We start from the raw sequence: 20,074 nt of genomic DNA on the forward strand, positions 1-20,074 counted from the left end.
GGAATATTTTTGCATTCTCTAAAAATTCAGCCAAAATGGAGGTTAAGAAAATCCCCTCGTTAATTTAGGACATTACTCGTTTTCGACCCTTTTTTATAAGGAAGGCCATAAAGTGGCCGGTTTGTATTGAATCTTAGCATGGGACAGTTTGTTGGATAGGTAAACAACATAGCTACGACTTCCATGGGATATTTTTGCATTTTTTAAAACTTCAGCCAAAATGGAGGTTAAGAAAATCTCCTCGTTAATTTGGGACATTACTCGTTTTCGACCCTTTTTTACTAGGAAGGCCATAATGTGGCCGATTTGCATTGAATCTTAGCGTGTGACAATTCGTTGGATAGGTAAACAACATAACTATGACTTCCATGGGATATTTTTGCATTCTCTAAAAATTCAGCCAAAATGGGGGTTAAGAAAATATCCTCGTTAATTTGGGACATTACTCGTTTTCGACCCTTTTTTAGTAGGAAGGCCATAATGTGGCCGATTTGCATTGAATCTTAGCGTGTGACAATTCGTTGGATAGGTAAACAACATAACTACGACTTCCATGGGATATTTTTGCATTCTCTAAAAATTCAGCCAAAATGGGGGTTAAGAAAATATCCTCGTTAATTTGGGACATTACTCGTTTTCGACCCTTTTTTAGTAGGAACGCCATAATGTGGCCGATTTGCATTGAATCTTAGCGTGTGACAATTCGTTGGATAGGTAAACAACATAACTATGACTTCCATGGGATATTTTTGCATTCTCTAAAAATTCAGCCAAAATGGGGGTTAAGAAAATATCCTCGTTAATTTGGGACATTACTCGTTTTTGACCCTTTTTTAGTAGGAAGGCCATAATGTGGCCGATTTGCATTGAATCTTAGCGTGTGACAATTCGTTGGATAGGTAAACAACATAACTACGACTTCCCTGGGATATTTTTGCATTCTCTAAAAATTCAGCCAAAATGGGGGTTAAGAAAATATCCTCGTTAATTTGGGACATTACTCGTTTTCGACCCTTTTTTACTAGGAAGGCCATAATGTGGCCGATTTGCATTGAATCTTAGCGTGTGACAATTCGTTGGATAGGTAAACAACATAACTATGACTTCCATGGGATATTTTTGCATTCTCTAAAAATTCAGCCAAAATGGGGGTTAAGAAAATATCCTCGTTAATTTGGGACATTACTCGTTTTCGACCCTTTTTTAGTAGGAAGGCCATAATGTGGCCGATTTGCATTGAATCTTAGCGTGTGACAATTCGTTGGATAGGTAAACAACATAACTACGACTTCCATGGGATATTTTTGCATTCTCTAAAAATTCAGCCAAAATGGGGGTTAAGAAAATATCCTCGTTAATTTGGGACATTACTCGTTTTCGACCCTTTTTTAGTAGGAACGCCATAATGTGGCCGATTTGCATTGAATCTTAGCGTGTGACAATTCGTTGGATAGGTAAACAACATAACTATGACTTCCATGGGATATTTTTGCATCCTCTAAAAATTCAGGTCAGCCAAAATGGGGGTTAAGAAAATATCCTCGTTAATTTGGGACATTACTCGTTTTCGACCCTTTTTTACTAGGAAGGCCATAATGTGGCCGATTTGCATTGAATCTTAGCGTGTGACAATTCGTTGGATAGGTAAACAACATAACTACGACTTCCATGGGATATTTTTGCATTCTCTAAAAATTCAGCCAAAATGGGGGTTAAGAAAATATCCTCGTTAATTTGGGACATTACTCGTTTTCGACCCTTTTTTAGTAGGAAGGCCATAATGTGGCCGATTTGCATTGAATCTTAGCGTGTGACAATTCGTTGGATAGGTAAACAACATAGCTACGACTTCCATGGGATATTTTTGCATTTTTTAAAAATTCAGCCAAAATGGAGGTTAAGAAAATCTCCTCGTTAATTTGGGACATTACTCGTTTTCGACCCCTTTTTACTAGGAAGGCCACAATGTGGCCGATTTGCATTGAATCTTAGCGTGTGACAATTCGTTGGATAGGTAAACAACATAACTATGACTTCCATGGGATATTTTTGCATTCTCTAAAAATTCAGCCAAAATGGAGGTTAAGAAAATCTCCTCGTTAATTTGGGACATTACTCGTTTTCGACCCCTTTTTACTAGGAAGGCCACAATGTGGCCGATTTGCATTGAATCTTAGCGTGTGACAATTCGTTGGATAGGTAAACAACATAACTATGACTTCCATGGGATATTTTTGCATTCTCTAAAAATTCAGCCAAAATGGGGGTTAAGAAAATATCCTCGTTAATTTGGGACATTACTCGTTTTCGACCCTTTTTTAGTAGGAAGGCCATAATGTGGCCGATTTGCATTGAATCTTAGCGTGTGACAATTCGTTGGATAGGTAAACAACATAACTACGACTTCCCTGGGATATTTTTGCATTCTCTAAAAATTCAGCCAAAATGGGGGTTAAGAAAATATCCTCGTTAATTTGGGACATTACTCGTTTTCGACCCTTTTTTACTAGGAAGGCCATAATGTGGCCGATTTGCATTGAATCTTAGCGTGTGACAATTCGTTGGATAGGTAAACAACATAACTATGACTTCCATGGGATATTTTTGCATTCTCTAAAAATTCAGCCAAAATGGGGGTTAAGAAAATATCCTCGTTAATTTGGGACATTACTCGTTTTCGACCCTTTTTTAGTAGGAAGGCCATAATGTGGCCGATTTGCATTGAATCTTAGCGTGTGACAATTCGTTGGATAGGTAAACAACATAACTACGACTTCCATGGGATATTTTTGCATTCTCTAAAAATTCAGCCAAAATGGGGGTTAAGAAAATATCCTCGTTAATTTGGGACATTACTCGTTTTCGACCCTTTTTTAGTAGGAACGCCATAATGTGGCCGATTTGCATTGAATCTTAGCGTGTGACAATTCGTTGGATAGGTAAACAACATAACTATGACTTCCATGGGATATTTTTGCATCCTCTAAAAATTCAGGTCAGCCAAAATGGGGGTTAAGAAAATATCCTCGTTAATTTGGGACATTACTCGTTTTCGACCCTTTTTTACTAGGAAGGCCATAATGTGGCCGATTTGCATTGAATCTTAGCGTGTGACAATTCGTTGGATAGGTAAACAACATAACTACGACTTCCATGGGATATTTTTGCATTCTCTAAAAATTCAGCCAAAATGGGGGTTAAGAAAATATCCTCGTTAATTTTGGACATTACTCGTTTTCGACCCTTTTTTAGTAGGAAGGCCATAATGTGGCCGATTTGCATTGAATCTTAGCGTGTGATAATTCGTTGGATAGGTAAACAACATAACTACGACTTCCATGGGATATTTTTGCATTCTCTAAAAATTCAGCCAAAATGGGGGTTAAGAAAATATCCTCGTTATTTGGGACATTACTCGTTTTCGACCCTTTTTTAGTAGGAAGGCCATAATGTGGCCGATTTGCATTGAATCTTAGCGTGTGACAATTCGTTGGATAGGTAAACAACATAACTATGACTTCCATGGGATATTTTTGCATTCTCTAAAAATTCAGCCAAAATGGGGGTTAAGAAAATATCCTCGTTAATTTGGGACATTACTCGTTTTCGACCCTTTTTTAGTAGGAAGGCCATAATGTGGCCGATTTGCATTGAATCTTAGCGTGCGACAATTCGTTGGATAGGTAAACAACATAACTACGACTTCCATGGGATATTTTTGCATTCTCTAAAAATTCAGCCAAAATGGGGGTTAAGAAAATATCCTCGTTAATTTGGGACATTACTCGTTTTCGACCCTTTTTTAGTAGGAAGGCCATAATGTGGCCGAGTTGCATTGAATCTTAGCGTGTGACAATTCGTTGGATAGGTAAACAACATAACTACGACTTCCATGGGATATTTTTGCATTCTCTAAAAATTCAGCCAAAATGGAGATTAAGAAAATCCCCTCGTTAATTTAGGACATTACTCGTTTTCGGCCCTTTTTTATAAGGAAGGCCATAAAGTGCCCGGTTTGTATTGAATCTTAGCATGGGACAATTCGTTGGATAGGTAAACAACATAGCTACGACTTCCATGGGATATTTTTGCATTTTTTAAAAATTCAGCCAAAATGGAGGTTAAGAAAATCTCCTCGTTAATTTGGGACATTACTCGTTTTCGACCCCTTTTTACTAGGAAGGCCACAATGTGGCCGATTTGCATTGAATCTTAGCGTGTGACAATTCGTTGGATAGGTAAACAACATAACTATGACTTCCATGGGATATTTTTGCATTCTCTAAAAATTCAGCCAAAATGGAGGTTAAGAAAATCTCCTCGTTAATTTGGGACATTACTCGTTTTCGACCCCTTTTTACTAGGAAGGCCACAATGTGGCCGATTTGCATTGAATCTTAGCGTGTGACAATTCGTTGGATAGGTAAACAACATAACTATGACTTCCATGGGATATTTTTGCATTCTCTAAAAATTCAGCCAAAATGGGGGTTAAGAAAATATCCTCGTTAATTTGGGACATTACTCGTTTTCGACCCTTTTTTAGTAGGAAGGCCATAATGTGGCCGATTTGCATTGAATCTTAGCGTGTGACAATTCGTTGGATAGGTAAACAACATAACTACGACTTCCATGGGATATTTTTGCATTCTCTAAAAATTCAGCCAAAATGGAGGTTAAGAAAATCCCCTCGTTAATTTGGGACATTACTCGTTTTCGGCCCTTTTTTAGTAGGAAGGCCATAATGTAGCCGATTTGCATTGAATCTTAGCGTGTGACAATTCGTTGGATAGGTAAACAACGTAACTACGACTTCCATGGGATATTTTTGTATTCTCTAAAAATTCAGCCAAAATGGAGGTTAAGAAAATCCCCTCGTTAATTTGGGACATTACTCGTTTTCGAACATTTTTTATAAGGAAGGCCATAATGTGGCCGGTTTGTATTGAATCTTAGGATGGGACAATTTGTTGGATAGGTAAACAACATAACTACGACTTCCATGGGATATTTTTACATTCTCTAAAAATTCAGCCAAAATGGGGGTTAAGCAAATATCCTCGTTAATTTGGGACATTACTCGTTTTCGACCCTTTTTTAGTAGGAAGGCCATAATGTGGCCGAGTTGCATTGAATCTTAGCGTGTGACAATTCGTTGGATAGGTAAACAACATAACTACGACTTCCATGGGATATTTTTGCATTCTCTAAAAATTCAGCCAAAATGGAGATTAAGAAAATCCCCTCGTTAATTTAGGACATTACTCGTTTTCGGCCCTTTTTTATAAGGAAGGCCATAAAGTGCCCGGTTTGTATTGAATCTTAGCATGGGACAATTCGTTGGATAGGTAAACAACATAGCTACGACTTCCATGGGATATTTTTGCATTTTTTAAAAATTCAGCCAAAATGGAGGTTAAGAAAATCTCCTCGTTAATTTGGGACATTACTCGTTTTCGACCCCTTTTTACTAGGAAGGCCACAATGTGGCCGATTTGCATTGAATCCTAGCGTGTGACAATTCGTTGGATAGGTAAACAACATAACTATGACTTCCATGGGATATTTTTGCATTCTCTAAAAATTCAGCCAAAATGGAGGTTAAGAAAATCTCCTCGTTAATTTGGGACATTACTCGTTTTCGACCCCTTTTTACTAGGAAGGCCACAATGTGGCCGATTTGCATTGAATCTTAGCGTGTGACAATTCGTTGGATAGGTAAACAACATAACTACGACTTCCATGGGATATTTTTGCATTCTCTAAAAATTCAGCCAAAATGGAGGTTAAGAAAATCCCCTCGTTAATTTGGGACATTACTCGTTTTCGGCCCTTTTTTAGTAGGAAGGCCATAATGTAGCCGATTTGCATTGAATCTTAGCGTGTGACAATTCGTTGGATAGGTAAACAACGTAACTACGACTTCCATGGGATATTTTTGCATTCTCTAAAAATTCAGCCAAAATGGAGGTTAAGAAAATCCCCTCGTTAATTTGGGACATTACTCGTTTTCGAACCTTTTTTATAAGGAAGGCCATAATGTGGCCGGTTTGTATTGAATCTTAGCATGGGACAATTTGTTGGATAGGTAAACAACATAACTACGACTTCCATGGGATATTTTTCATTCTCTAAAAATTCAGCCAAAATGGGGGTTAAGAAAATATCCTCGTTAATTTGGGACATTACTCGTTTTCGACCCTTTTTTAGTAGGAAGGCCATAATGTGGCCGATTTGCATTGAATCTTAGCGTGTGACAATTCGTTGGATAGGTAAACAACATAACTACGACTTCCATGAGATATTTTTGCATTCTCTAAAAATTCAGCCAAAATGGGGGTTAAGAAAATATCCTCGTTAATTTGGGCCATTACTCGTTTTCGACCCTTTTTTACTAGGAAGGCCATAATGTGGCCGATTTGCATTGAATCTTAGCGTGTGATAATTCGTTGGATAGGTAAACAACATAACTACGACTTCCATGGGATATTTTTCATTCTCTAAAAATTCAGCCAAAATGGGGGTTAAGAAAATATCCTCGTTAATTTGGGACATTACTCGTTTTCGACCCTTTTTTAGTAGGAAGGCCATAATGTGGCCGATTTGCATTGAATCTTAGCGTGTGACAATTCGTTGGATAGGTAAACAACATAACTACGACTTCCATGAGATATTTTTGCATTCTCTAAAAATTCAGCCAAAATGGGGGTTAAGAAAATATCCTCGTTAATTTGGGCCATTACTCGTTTTCGACCCTTTTTTACTAGGAAGGCCATAATGTGGCCGATTTGCATTGAATCTTAGCGTGTGATAATTCGTTGGATAGGTAAACAACATAACTACGACTTCCATGGGATATTTTTGCATTCTCTAAAAATTCAGCCAAAATGGGGGTTAAGAAAATATCCTCGTTAATTTGGGACATTACTCGTTTTCGACCCTTTTTTACTAGGAAGGCCATAATGTGGCCGATTTGCATTGAATCTTAGCGTGTGATAATTCGTTGGATAGGTAAACAACATAACTACGACTTCCATGGGATATTTTTGCATTCTCTAAAAATTCAGCCAAAATGGGGGTTAAGAAAATATCCTCGTTAATTTGGGACATTACTCGTTTTCGAACCTTTTTTATAAGGAAGGCCATAATGTGGCCGGTTTGTATTGAATCTTAGCATGGGACAATTTGTTGGATAGGTAAACAACATAACTGCGACTTCCATGGGATATTTTTGCATTCTCTAAAAATTCAGCCAAAATGGGGGTTAAGAAAATATCCTCGTTAATTTGGGACATTACTCGTTTTCGACCCTTTTTTAGTAGGAAGGCCATAATGTGGCCGATTTGCATTGAATCTTAGCGTGTGACAATTCGTTGGATAGGTAAACAACATAACTACGACTTCCATGAGATATTTTTGCATTCTCTAAAAATTCAGCCAAAATGGGGGTTAAGAAAATATCCTCGTTAATTTGGGCCATTACTCGTTTTCGACCCTTTTTTACTAGGAAGGCCATAATGTGGCCGATTTGCATTGAATCTTAGCGTGTGATAATTCGTTGGATAGGTAAACAACATAACTACGACTTCCATGGGATATTTTTGCATTCTCTAAAAATTCAGCCAAAATGGGGGTTAAGAAAATATCCTCGTTAATTTGGGACATTACTCGTTTTCGACCCTTTTTTACTAGGAAGGCCATAATGTGGCCGATTTGCATTGAATCTTAGCGTGTGATAATTCGTTGGATAGGTAAACAACATAACTACGACTTCCATGGGATATTTTTGCATTCTCTAAAAATTCAGCCAAAATGGGGGTTAAGAAAATATCCTCGTTAATTTGGGACATTACTCGTTTTCGACCCTTTTTTAGTAGGAAGGCCATAATGTGGCCGATTTGCATTGAATCTTAGCGTGTGACAATTCGTTGGATAGGTAAACAACATAACTATGACTTCCATGGGATATTTTTGCATTCTCTAAAAATTCAGCCAAAATGGAGGTTAAGAAAATCCCCTCGTTAATTTAGGACATTACTCGTTTTCGAACCTTTTTTATAAGGAAGGCCATAAAGTGGCCGGTTTGTATTGAATCTTAGCATGGGACAATTTGTTGGATAGGTAAACAACATAGCTACGACTTCCATGGGATATTTCTGCATTTTTTAAAAATTCAGCCAAAATGGAGGTTAAGAAAATTTCCTCGTTAATTTGGGACATTACTCGTTTTCGACCCTTTTTTACTAGGAAGGCCATAATGTGGCCGATTTGCATTGAAACTTAGCGTGTGACAATTCGTTGGATAGGTAAACAACATAACTATGACTTCCATGGGATATTTTTGCATTCTCTAAAAATTCAGCCAAAATGGGGGTTAAGAAAATATCCTCGTTAATTTGGGACATTACTCGTTTTCGACCCTTTTTTAGTAGGAAGGCCATAATGTGGCCGATTTGCATTGAATCTTAGCGTGTGACAATTCGTTGGATAGGTAAACAACATGACTATGACTTCCATGGGATATTTTTGCATTCTCTAAAAATTCAGCCAAAATGGGGGTTAAGAAAATATCCTCGTTAATTTGGGACATTACTCGTTTTCGACCCTTTTTTAGTAGGAAGGCCATAATGTGGCCGATTTGCATTGAATCTTAGCGTGTGACAATTCGTTGGATAGGTAAACAACATAACTACGACTTCCATGGGATATTTTTGCATTCTCTAAAAATTCAGCCAAATGGAGATTAAGAAAATCCCCTCGTTAATTTAGGACATTACTCGTTTTCGGCCCTTTTTTATAAGGAAGGCCATAAAGTGGCCGGTTTGTATTGAATCTTAGCATGGGACAATTTGTTGGATAGGTAAACAACATAGCTACGACTTCCATGGGATATTTCTGCATTTTTTAAAAATTCAGCCAAAATGGAGGTTAAGAAAATTTCCTCGTTAATTTGGGACATTACTCGTTTTCGACCCTTTTTTACTAGGAAGGCCATAATGTGGCCGATTTGCATTGAAACTTAGCGTGTGACAATTCGTTGGATAGGTAAACAACATAACTATGACTTCCATGGGATATTTTTGCATTCTCTAAAAATTCAGCCAAAATGGGGGTTAAGAAAATATCCTCGTTAATTTGGGACATTACTCGTTTTCGACCCTTTTTTAGTAGGAAGGCCATAATGTGGCCGATTTGCATTGAATCTTAGCGTGTGACAATTCGTTGGATAGGTAAACAACATGACTATGACTTCCATGGGATATTTTTGCATTCTCTAAAAATTCAGCCAAAATGGGGGTTAAGAAAATATCCTCGTTAATTTGGGACATTACTCGTTTTCGACCCTTTTTTAGTAGGAAGGCCATAATGTGGCCGATTTGCATTGAATCTTAGCGTGTGACAATTCGTTGGATAGGTAAACAACATAACTACGACTTCCATGGGATATTTTTGCATTCTCTAAAAATTCAGCCAAAATGGAGATTAAGAAAATCCCCTCGTTAATTTAGGACATTACTCGTTTTCGGCCCTTTTTTATAAGGAAGGCCATAAAGTGGCCGGTTTGAATTGAATCTTAGCATAGGACAATTCGTTGGATAGGTAAACAACATAGCTACGACTTCCATGGGATATTTTTGCATTTTTTAAAAATTCAGCCAAAATGGAGGTTAAGAAAATCTCCTCGTTAATTTGGGACATTACTCGTTTTCGACCCCTTTTTACTAGGAAGGCCACAATGTGGCCGATTTGCATTGAATCTTAGCGTGTGACAATTCGTTGGATAGGTAAACAACATAACTATGACTTCCATGGGATATTTTTGCATTCTCTAAAAATTCAGCCAAAATGGGGGTTAAGAAAATATCCTCGTTAATTTGGGACATTACTCGTTTTCGACCCTTTTTTAGTAGGAAGGCCATAATGTGGCCGATTTGCATTGAATCTTAGCGTGTGACAATTCGTTGGATAGGTAAACAACATAACTACGAATTCCATGGGCTATTTTTGCATTCTCTAAAAATTCAGCCAAAATGGAGGTTAAGAAAATCCCCTCGTTAATTTGGGACATTACTCGTTTTCGGCCCTTTTTTAGTAGGAAGGCCATAATGTAGCCGATTTGCATTGAATCTTAGCGTGTGACAATTCGTTGGATAGGTAAACAACGTAACTACGACTTCCATGGGATATTTTTGCATTCTCTAAAAATTCAGCCAAAATGGAGGTTAAGAAAATCCCCTCGTTAATTTAGGACATTACTCGTTTTCGAAACTTTTTTATAAGGAAGGCCATAAAGTGGCCGGTTTGTATTGAATCTTAGCATGGGACAATTTGTTGGATAGGTAAACAACATAGCTACGACTTCCATGGGATATTTTTGCATTTTTTAAAAATTCAGCCAAAATGGAGGTTAAGAAAATCTCCTCGTTAATTTGGGACATTACTCGTTTTCGACCCTTTTTTACTAGGAAGGCCATAATGTGGCCGATTTGCATTGAATCTTAGCGTGTGACAATTCGTTGGATAGGTAAATAACATAACTATGACTTCCATGGGATATTTTTGCATTCTCTAAAAATTCAGCCAAAATGGGGGTTAAGAAAATATCCTCGTTAATTTGGGACATTACTCGTTTTCGACCCTTTTTTAGTAGGAAGGCCATAATGTGGCCGATTTGCATTGAATCTTAGCGTGTGACAATTCGTTGGATAGGTAAACAACATAACTACGACTTCCATGGGATATTTTTGCATTCTCTAAAAATTCAGCCAAAATGGGGGTTAAGAAAATATCCTCGTTAATTTGGGACATTACTCGTTTTCGACCCTTTTTTACTAGGAAGGCCATAATGTGGCCGATTTGCATTGAATCTTAGCGTGTGACAATTCGTTGGATAGGTAAACAACATAACTATGACTTCCATGGGATATTTTTGCATTCTCTAAAAATTCAGCCAAAATGGGGGTTAAGAAAATTTCCTCGTTAATTTGGGACATTACTCGTTTTCGACCCTTTTTTAGTAGGAAGGCCATAATGTGGCCGATTTGCATTGAATCTTAGCGTGTGACAATTCGTTGGATAGGTAAACAACATAACTACGACTTACATGGGATATTTTTGCATTCTCTAAAAATTCAGCCAAAATGGAGATTAAGAAAATCCCCTCGTTAATTTAGGACATTACTCGTTTTCGGCCCTTTTTTATAAGGAAGGCCATAAAGTGGCCGGTTTGTATTGAATCTTAGCATGGGACAATTCGTTGGATAGGTAAACAACATAGCTACGACTTCCATGGGATATTTTTGCATTTTCTAAAAATTCAGCCAAAATGGAGGTTAAGAAAATCTCCTCGTTAATCTGGGACATTACTCGTTTTCGACCCCTTTTTACTAGGAAGGCCACAATGTGGCCGATTTGCATTGAATCTTAGTGTGTGACAATTCGTTGGATAGGTAAACAACATAACTACGACTTCCATGGGATATTTTTGCATTCTCTAAAAATTCAGCCAAAATGGAGGTTAAGAAAATCCCCTCGTTAATTTGGGACATTACTCGTTTTCGGCCCTTTTTTAATAGGAAGGCCATAATGTAGCCGATTTGCATTGAATCTTAGCGTGTGACAATTCGTTGGATAGGTAAACAACGTAACTACGACTTCCATGGGATATTTTTGCATTCTCTAAAAATTCAGCCAAAATGGAGGTTAAGAAAATCCCCTCGTTAATTTAGGACATTACTCGTTTTCGAACCTTTTTTATAAGGAAGGCCATAAAGTGGCCGGTTTGTATTGAATCTTAGCATGGGACAATTTGTTGGATAGGTAAACAACATAGCTACGACTTCCATGGGATATTTTTGCATTTTTTAAAAATTCAGCCAAAATGGAGGTTAAGAAAATCTCCTCGTTAATTTGGGACATTACTCGTTTTCGACCCTTTTTTACTAGGAAGGCCATAATGTGGCCGATTTGCATTGAATCTTAGCGTGTGACAATTCGTTGGATAGGTAAACAACATAACTATGACTTCCATGGGATATTTTTGCATTCTCTAAAAATTCAGCCAAAATGGGGGTTAAGAAAATATCCTCGTTAATTTGGGACATTACTCGTTTTCGACCCTTTTTTAGTAGGAAGGCCATAATGTGGCCGATTTGCATTGAATCTTAGCGTGTGACAATACGTTGGATAGGTAAACAACATAACTACGACTTCCATGGGATATTTTTGCATTCTCTAAAAATTCAGCCAAAATGGGGGTTAAGAAAATATCCTCGTTAATTTGGGACATTACTCGTTTTCGACCCTTTTTTAGTAGGAAGGCCATAATGTGGCCGATTTGCATTGAATCTTAGCGTGTGACAATTCGTTGGATAGGTAAACAACATAACTACGACTTACATGGGATATTTTTGCATTCTCTAAAAATTCAGCCAAAATGGAGATTAAGAAAATCCCCTCGTTAATTTAGGACATTACTCGTTTTCGGCCCTTTTTTATAAGGAAGGCCATAAAGTGGCCGGTTTGTATTGAATCTTAGCATGGGACAATTCGTTGGATAGGTAAACAACATAGCTACGACTTCCATGGGATATTTTTGCATTTATTAAAAATTCAGCCAAAATGGAGGTTAAGAAAATCTCCTCATTAATCTGGGACATTACTCGTTTTCGACCCCTTTTTACTAGGAAGGCCACAATGTGGCCGATTTGCATTGAATCTTAGTGTGTGACAATTCGTTGGATAGGTAAACAACATAACTACGACTTCCATGGGATATTTTTGCATTCTCTAAAAATTCAGCCAAAATGGAGGTTAAGAAAATCCCCTCGTTAATTTAGGACATTACTCGTTTTCGAACCTTTTTTATAAGGAAGGCCATAAAGTGGCCGGTTTGTATTGAATCTTAGCATGGGACAATTTGTTGGATAGGTAAACAACATAGCTACGACTTCCATGGGATATTTTTGCATTTTTTAAAAATTCAGCCAAAATGGAGGTTAAGAAAATCTCCTCGTTAATTTGGGACATTACTCGTTTTCGACCCTTTTTTACTAGGAAGGCCATAATGTGGCCGATTTGCATTGAATCTTAGCGTGTGACAATTCGTTGGATAGGTAAACAACATAACTATGACTTCCATGGGATATTTTTGCATTCTCTAAAAATTCAGCCAAAATGGGGGTTAAGAAAATATCCTCGTTAATTTGGGACATTACTCGTTTTCGACCCTTTTTTAGTAGGAAGGCCATAATGTGGCCGATTTGCATTGAATCTTAGCGTGTGACAATACGTTGGATAGGTAAACAACATAACTACGACTTCCATGGGATATTTTTGCATTCTCTAAAAATTCAGCCAAAATGGGGGTTAAGAAAATATCCTCGTTAATTTGGGACATTACTCGTTTTCGACCCTTTTTTAGTAGGAAGGCCATAATGTGGCCGATTTGCATTGAATCTTAGCGTGTGACTATTCGTTGGATAGGTAAACAACATAACTACGACTTACATGGGATATTTTTGCATTCTCTAAAAATTCAGCCAAAATGGAGATTAAGAAAATCCCCTCGTTAATTTAGGACATTACTCGTTTTCGGCCCTTTTTTATAAGGAAGGCCATAAAGTGGCCGGTTTGTATTGAATCTTAGCATGGGACAATTCGTTGGATAGGTAAACAACATAGCTACGACTTCCATGGGATATTTTTGCATTTTTTAAAAATTCAGCCAAAATGGAGGTTAAGAAAATCTCCTCGTTAATCTGGGACATTACTCGTTTTCGACCCCTTTTTACTAGGAAGGCCACAATGTGGCCGATTTGCATTGAATCTTAGTGTGTGACAATTCGTTGGATAGGTAAACAACATAAATATGACTTCCATGGGATATTTTTGCATTCTCTAAAAATTCAGCCAAAATGGGGGTTAAGAAAATATCCTCGTTAATTTGGGACATTACTCGTTTTCGACCCTTTTTTAGTAGGAAGGCCATAATGTGGCCGATTTGCATTGAATCTTAGCGTGTGACAATTCGTTGGATAGGTAAACAACGTAACTACGACTTCCATGGGATATTTTTGCATTCTCTAAAAATTCAGCCAAAATGGAGGTTAAGAAAATCCCCTCGTTAATTTAGGACATTACTCGTTTTCGAACCTTTTTTATAAGGAAGGCCATAAAGTGGCCGGTTTGTATTGAATCTTAGCATGGGACAATTTGTTGGATAGGTAAACAACATAGCTACGACTTCCATGGGATATTTTTGCATTTTTTAAAAATTCAGCCAAAATGGAGGTTAAGAAAATCTCCTCGTTAATTTGGGACATTACTCGTTTTCGACCCTTTTTTACTAGGAAGGCCATAATGTGGCCGATTTGCATTGAATCTTAGCGTGTGACAATTCGTTGGATAGGTAAACAACATAACTATGACTTCCATGGGATATTTTTGCATTCTCTAAAAATTCAGCCAAAATGGAGGTTAAGAAAATCCCCTCGTTAATTTAGGACATTACTCGTTTTCGAACCTTTTTTATAAGGAAGGCCATAAAGTGGCCGGTTTGTATTGAATCTTAGCATGGGACAATTTGTTGGATAGGTAAACAACATAGCTACGACTTCCATGGGATATTTTTGCATTTTTTAAAAATTCAGCCAAAATGGAGGTTAAGAAAATCTCCTCGTTAATTTGGGACATTACTCGTTTTCGACCCTTTTTTACTAGGAAGGCCATAATGTGGCCGATTTGCATTGAATCTTAGCGTGTGACAATTCGTTGGATAGGTAAACAACATAACTATGACTTCCATGGGATATTTTTGCATTCTCTAAAAATTCAGCCAAAATGGGGGTTAAGAAAATATCCTCGTTAATTTGGGACATTACTCGTTTTCGACCCTTTTTTAGTAGGAAGGCCATAATGTGGCCGATTTGCATTGAATCTTAGCGTGTGACAATTCGTTGGATAGGTAAACAACATAACTACGACTTCCATGGGATATTTTTGCATTCTCTAAAAATTCAGCCAAAATGGGGGTTAAGAAAATATCCTCGTTAATTTGGGACATTACTCGTTTTCGACCCTTTTTTAGTAGGAAGGCCATAATGTGGCCGATTTGCATTGAATCTTAGCGTGTGACAATTCGTTGGATAGGTAAACAACATAACTACGACTTCCATGGGATATTTTTGCATTCTCTAAAAATTCAGCCAAAATGGGGGTTAAGAAAATATCCTCGTTAATTTGGGACATTACTCGTTTTCAACCCTTTTTTACTAGGAAGGCCATAATGTGGCCGATTTGCATTGAATCTTAGCGTGTGACAATTCGTTGGATAGGTAAATAACATAACTAGGACTTCCGTGGGATATTTTTGCATTCTCTAAAAATTCAGCCAAAATGGGGGTTAAGAAAATATCCTCGTTAATTTGGGACATTACTCGTTTTCGACCCTTTTTTAGTAGGAAGGCCATAATGTGGCCGATTTGCATTGAATCTTAGCGTGTGACAATTCGTTGGATAGGTAAACAACATAACTACGACTTCCATGGGATATTTTTTGCATTCTCTAAAAATTCAGCCAAAATGGGGGTTAAGAAAATATCCTCGTTAATTTGGGACATTACTCGTTTTCGACCCTTTTTTAGTAGGAAGGCCATAATGTGGCCGATTTGCATTGAATCTTAGCGTGTGACAATTCGTTGGATAGGTAAACAACATAACTACGACTTCCATGGGATATTTTTGCATTCTCTAAAAATTCAGCCAAAATGGGGGTTAAGAAAATATCCTCGTTAATTTGGGACATTACTCGTTTTCGACCCTTTTTTAGTAGGAAGGCCATAATGTGGCCGATTTGCATTGAATCTTAGCGTGTGACAATTCGTTGGATAGGTAAACAACATAACTACGACTTCCATGGGATATTTTTGCATTCTCTAAAAATTCAGCCAAAATGGAGGTTAAGAAAATCCCCTCGTTAATTTGGGACATTACTCGTTTTCGGCCCTTTTTTAGTAGGAACGCCATAATGTAGCCGATTTGCATTGAATCTTAGCGTGTGACAATTCGTTGGATAGGTAAACAACATAACTATGACTTCCATGGGATATTTTTGCATTCTCTAAAAATTCAGCCAAAATGGGGGTTAAGAAAATATCCTCGTTAATTTGGGACATTACTCGTTTTCGACCCTTTTTTAGTAGGAAGGCCATAATGTGGCCGATTTGCATTGAATCTTAGCGTGTGACAATACGTTGGATAGGTAAACAACATAACTACGACTTCCATGGGATATTTTTGCATTCTCTAAAAATTCAGCCAAAATGGGGGTTAAGAAAATATCCTCGTTAATTTGGGACATTACTCGTTTTCGACCCTTTTTTACTAGGAAGGCCATAATGTGGCCGATTTGCATTGAATCTTAGCGTGTGACAATTCGTTGGATAGGTAAACAACATAACTATGACTTCCATGGGATATTTTTGCATTCTCTAAAAATTCAGCCAAAATGGGGGTTAAGAAAATATCCTCGTTAATTTGGGACATTACTCGTTTTCGACCCTTTTTTAGTAGGAAGGCCATAATGTGGCCGATTTGCATTGAATCTTAGCGTGTGACAATACGTTGGATAGGTAAACAACATAACTACGACTTCCATGGGATATTTTTGCATTCTCTAAAAATTCAGCCAAAATGGGGGTTAAGAAAATATCCTCGTTAATTTGGGACATTACTCGTTTTCGACCCTTTTTTAGTAGGAAGGCCATAATGTGGCCGATTTGCATTGAATCTTAGCGTGTGACAATTCGTTGGATAGGTAAACAACATAACTACGACTTCCATGGGATATTTTTGCATTCTCTAAAAATTCAGCCAAAATGGGGGTTAAGAAAATATCCTCGTTAATTTGGGACATTACTCGTTTTCAACCCTTTTTTACTAGGAAGGCCATAATGTGGCCGATTTGCATTGAATCTTAGCGTGTGACAATTCGTTGGATAGGTAAATAACATAACTAGGACTTCCGTGGGATATTTTTGCATTCTCTAAAAATTCAGCCAAAATGGGGGTTAAGAAAATATCCTCGTTAATTTGGGACATTACTCGTTTTCGACCCTTTTTTAGTAGGAAGGCCATAATGTGGCCGATTTGCATTGAATCTTAGCGTGTGACAATTCGTTGGATAGGTAAACAACATAACTACGACTTCCATGGGATATTTTTTGCATTCTCTAAAAATTCAGCCAAAATGGGGGTTAAGAAAATATCCTCGTTAATTTGGGACATTACTCGTTTTCGACCCTTTTTTAGTAGGAAGGCCATAATGTGGCCGATTTGCATTGAATCTTAGCGTGTGACAATTCGTTGGATAGGTAAACAACATAACTACGACTTCCATGGGATATTTTTGCATTCTCTAAAAATTCAGCCAAAATGGGGGTTAAGAAAATATCCTCGTTAATTTGGGACATTACTCGTTTTCGACCCTTTTTTAGTAGGAAGGCCATAATGTGGCCGATTTGCATTGAATCTTAGCGTGTGACAATTCGTTGGATAGGTAAACAACATAACTACGACTTCCATGGGATATTTTTGCATTCTCTAAAAATTCAGCCAAAATGGAGGTTAAGAAAATCCCCTCGTTAATTTGGGACATTACTCGTTTTCGGCCCTTTTTTAGTAGGAACGCCATAATGTAGCCGATTTGCATTGAATCTTAGCGTGTGACAATTCGTTGGATAGGTAAACAACATAACTATGACTTCCATGGGATATTTTTGCATTCTCTAAAAATTCAGCCAAAATGGGGGTTAAGAAAATATCCTCGTTAATTTGGGACATTACTCGTTTTCGACCCTTTTTTAGTAGGAAGGCCATAATGTGGCCGATTTGCATTGAATCTTAGCGTGTGACAATACGTTGGATAGGTAAACAACATAACTACGACTTCCATGGGATATTTTTGCATTCTCTAAAAATTCAGCCAAAATGGGGGTTAAGAAAATATCCTCGTTAATTTGGGACATTACTCGTTTTCGACCCTTTTTTACTAGGAAGGCCATAATGTGGCCGATTTGCATTGAATCTTAGCGTGTGACAATTCGTTGGATAGGTAAACAACATAACTATGACTTCCATGGGATATTTTTGCATTCTCTAAAAATTCAGCCAAAATGGGGGTTAAGAAAATATCCTCGTTAATTTGGGACATTACTCGTTTTCGACCCTTTTTTAGTAGGAAGGCCATAATGTGGCCGATTTGCATTGAATCTTAGCGTGTGACAATACGTTGGATAGGTAAACAACATAACTACGACTTCCATGGGATATTTTTGCATTCTCTAAAAATTCAGCCAAAATGGGGGTTAAGAAAATATCCTCGTTAATTTGGGACATTACTCGTTTTCGACCCTTTTTTAGTAGGAAGGCCATAATGTGGCCGATTTGCATTGAATCTTAGCGTGTGACTATTCGTTGGATAGGTAAACAACATAACTACGACTTACATGGGATATTTTTGCATTCTCTAAAAATTCAGCCAAAATGGAGATTAAGAAAATCCCCTCGTTAATTTAGGACATTACTCGTTTTCGGCCCTTTTTTATAAGGAAGGCCATAAAGTGGCCGGTTTGTATTGAATCTTAGCATGGGACAATTCGTTGGATAGGTAAACAACATAGCTACGACTTCCATGGGATATTTTTGCATTTTTTAAAAATTCAGCCAAAATGGAGGTTAAGAAAATCTCCTCGTTAATCTGGGACATTACTCGTTTTCGACCCCTTTTTACTAGGAAGGCCACAATGTGGCCGATTTGCATTGAATCTTAGTGTGTGACAATTCGTTGGATAGGTAAACAACATAAATATGACTTCCATGGGATATTTTTGCATTCTCTAAAAATTCAGCCAAAATGGGGGTTAAGAAAATATCCTCGTTAATTTGGGACATTACTCGTTTTCGACCCTTTTTTAGTAGGAAGGCCATAATGTGGCCGATTTGCATTGAATCTTAGCGTGTGACAATTCGTTGGATAGGTAAACAACGTAACTACGACTTCCATGGGATATTTTTGCATTCTCTAAAAATTCAGCCAAAATGGAGGTTAAGAAAATCCCCTCGTTAATTTAGGACATTACTCGTTTTCGAACCTTTTTTATAAGGAAGGCCATAAAGTGGCCGGTTTGTATTGAATCTTAGCATGGGACAATTTGTTGGATAGGTAAACAACATAGCTACGACTTCCATGGGATATTTTTGCATTTTTTAAAAATTCAGCCAAAATGGAGGTTAAGAAAATCTCCTCGTTAATTTGGGACATTACTCGTTTTCGACCCTTTTTTACTAGGAAGGCCATAATGTGGCCGATTTGCATTGAATCTTAGCGTGTGACAATTCGTTGGATAGGTAAACAACATAACTATGACTTCCATGGGATATTTTTGCATTCTCTAAAAATTCAGCCAAAATGGAGGTTAAGAAAATCCCCTCGTTAATTTAGGACATTACTCGTTTTCGAACCTTTTTTATAAGGAAGGCCATAAAGTGGCCGGTTTGTATTGAATCTTAGCATGGGACAATTTGTTGGATAGGTAAACAACATAGCTACGACTTCCATGGGATATTTTTGCATTTTTTAAAAATTCAGCCAAAATGGAGGTTAAGAAAATCTCCTCGTTAATTTGGGACATTACTCGTTTTCGACCCTTTTTTACTAGGAAGGCCATAATGTGGCCGATTTGCATTGAATCTTAGCGTGTGACAATTCGTTGGATAGGTAAACAACATAACTATGACTTCCATGGGATATTTTTGCATTCTCTAAAAATTCAGCCAAAATGGGGGTTAAGAAAATATCCTCGTTAATTTGGGACATTACTCGTTTTCGACCCTTTTTTAGTAGGAAGGCCATAATGTGGCCGATTTGCATTGAATCTTAGCGTGTGACAATTCGTTGGATAGGTAAACAACATAACTACGACTTCCATGGGATATTTTTGCATTCTCTAAAAATTCAGCCAAAATGGGGGTTAAGAAAATATCCTCGTTAATTTGGGACATTACTCGTTTTCAA

The sequence above is a fragment of the Medicago sativa genome, chromosome 7 (genome assembly GCF_051527215.1).
Source record: "Medicago sativa cultivar Bolivia chromosome 7, Bolivia_mono, whole genome shotgun sequence".
Classification (NCBI taxonomy): domain Eukaryota; kingdom Viridiplantae; phylum Streptophyta; class Magnoliopsida; order Fabales; family Fabaceae; genus Medicago; species Medicago sativa.